The sequence below is a fragment of the Megalopta genalis genome, unplaced genomic scaffold (assembly GCF_051020955.1).
Source record: "Megalopta genalis isolate 19385.01 unplaced genomic scaffold, iyMegGena1_principal scaffold0406, whole genome shotgun sequence".
In the NCBI taxonomy this organism is placed as follows: Eukaryota; Metazoa; Arthropoda; class Insecta; order Hymenoptera; family Halictidae; genus Megalopta; species Megalopta genalis.
Genome location: NW_027476475.1, coordinates 95,001 through 97,500, shown reverse-complemented (window position 1 = coordinate 97,500; position 2,500 = coordinate 95,001). Strand labels below are relative to the sequence as shown.

General features: G+C 54.5%; 1 pseudogene; it reads left to right on the top strand.

Annotated features, from left to right (window-relative positions):
• LOC143263248 (large subunit ribosomal RNA) overlaps positions 1 to 2,500 on the top strand; it is a 7,670-nt pseudogene that overhangs the window by 2,452 nt on the left and 2,718 nt on the right.

Below are 2,500 nucleotides of genomic sequence, written 5' to 3'. Positions count from 1 at the left end.
TCGATAGATTAATGTAGGTAAGGGAAGTCGGCAAATTGGATCCGTAACTTCGGGATAAGGATTGGCTCTGAGGAGCGGGGCGTGTCGGGCTTGGTCGGGAAGCGGGTCTGGCTGACGTGCCGGGCCTGGGCGAGGTGAACGGCTCTCGTGGCTGGGATCCGAGCTCGGTCCCGTGCCTTGGCCTCCCGCGGGACGGTGATGCGTAATATAGACCTCTTGTTAGGTCCATTAGCCTCTCCCGTCCTAGTCGCACAGGTACCTCCTCGTGGTTCCCGACGGTAACGTGATGCATTGTTTGGACCTGTCCATTCAGTGCATTGCGGCTAAATTCTGTGCGACACGACGTGCTGCCTAGCAGTAATGAGCCGCTGTAAGGGTGCAGCCCACCCAAATGGCCTGCCTTCGCGCTAATGTGGCGGCGGCTCTAGTCACTTTGAGGGAGGCATGTTATGGGTCATGGGGTTGCCACCCCCATGGCTCTATTGTCGTAGGCCCGAAGAATCAAAAGATAGATTATGGGTCAAGTGACCCATTGTCGGCGGGCCCTCGGGCCACTCGGATCGCCGACCCTACGACAGCGGCCACAGTGGATCGGAATGTTTGTCCGACGACCTCGAGAAATAAACCCAACAAGTCCAGTAACGACGCACAACATCCTGCGTCGCGGGGGGCACTACATCCGTGTCCCCATTGTTCGCGATCCTTTCCCACTTCCATCGGGTTGGGGGTCCATGTGAGGAGAGCTCATCCAGACGAGGCCAACCAACGAGTGCAGGTGGCCGTAAAGAAGGTTAGGTGGACTCAGGAAGAGACTGAGATGGTGGCGGCGGCTGAGGCGCTTGCGAGTGTGCAGGGCAACGTCAAATTTATGAACGAACATCTGCTGATGGTCTTCGACAATAAATTCAGTCTTGATCGACTGAAGGGCCTCAGAAAGAAATTGACGTATAAAGCTCTTGTTACACAGAAGATCGGTGTATGCCGCGAGCGTGGAACTGCCGTTGAGTCTCAACCTTCAACCTCCAGTGTCACTCAACATCATGACACAAGTCATCGACAGGCGGATTCGCCTACTCCTGTTCAGGAGCACTCTGCGTCGGCACAGCAACATCAGTGCCAATATATTGACGCTATCCGTAAGCTGATTGATCCGGCCGAAAGGGTGAAATCCCATGAAGCGGAGGAACTCGTAAGTCTTGCGAGAACGGTTCTTAATCGAGAACCAATAACACCGAGTGCTTGTTGTCGATGGCTTCAACGAGTCTTTCCGACGCCTTCTGCGAAAGTAAAGGAGCGGAGAACACCACTGCTCCGGCCACCTAAAGCTGCACCTGCCGGGCCCGTGCCGAGGTGGAGACTGAGGAGAAGGGAGTATGCGGCCATGCAGGAACTCTGGAAGAAGGACATGTCTCGCGCGGCCAAGCTTGTACTGGATGGCCCGGTGCAGGCTCAAACACCAACCGTTGGCGAGATGGTGGAGTACTGGACACCTATGCTCACCAGTCCTTCTGTCCCCATTGAACACCTTCATCCAGTTCAGGAAAGGGAGGACCTGCATTGGATCGCTGAGCCGGTTCGTGGCCATGAGATCCAGGCCAATGAGATCCCGCTCTCCTCGGCATCGGGTCTCGATAACATCTCGAGCAGGCAATGGAGGAGTGTGCCAGTAGTTCTAAGAACCTTATTTTATAATGTCATCCTTGCGGTAGGGGCATTTCCATCTGAGCTCCTCATCAGCAGGACGGTATTTATCCCTAAGAAGGACGGAAGCTCAACACCATCCGAGTTCCGTCCTATAAGTGTGGCTTCAGTCGTCGTTCGTCAGCTGCATAAAATCTTGGCGGTGAGATTGGCAAAAGCCGGTCTCATCGATGAGCGGCAACGAGGAGTACACGATGGCTGTGCTGAGAACGTTCTTGTACTATCAACTGCCCTTCGTGACGCACGGAGCTGCTTAAAGCAGCTTCACGTTGTGTCCTTAGATGTGGCCAAGGCGTTTGACAGCGTTAGTCACCATGCCATAACATCGGCACTAAGGGGATTGGGACTCCCGGAGCTCTTTGTGAGGTACATAACAGCGACGTACCATAATAGCCGAACCGTGCTTCAGGTCCGTGGAGAGACATCGGATCCGATCCGGGTAGCGAGGGGTGTGCGGCAGGGCGATCCCTTGTCGTCCCTGCTATTCTCGATCGTCATGGACCGGGTGATAGGGGTGTTACCCGAGGAGGTCGGCTATGTTATCAGGGAGCAAAGGGTCAATATACTGGCGTATGCGGATGACCTGATCTTGTTCGCGTCCTCCGTTTCAGGAATGCAGGGCATGCTTCGAACGGCTGAGGAAGAGGCACGAAAGTACGGGTTGGAATTCAACTCCGATAAATGTCTGGCTATGTCCATCCAGATCGCTGGTAAAGAAAAGAAGTACAAGATACTCTCCGCCAGCAAATTTGAGGTCAACGGTCGGTCTATAAAACAACTGGGACCTACCGAGGGCTTC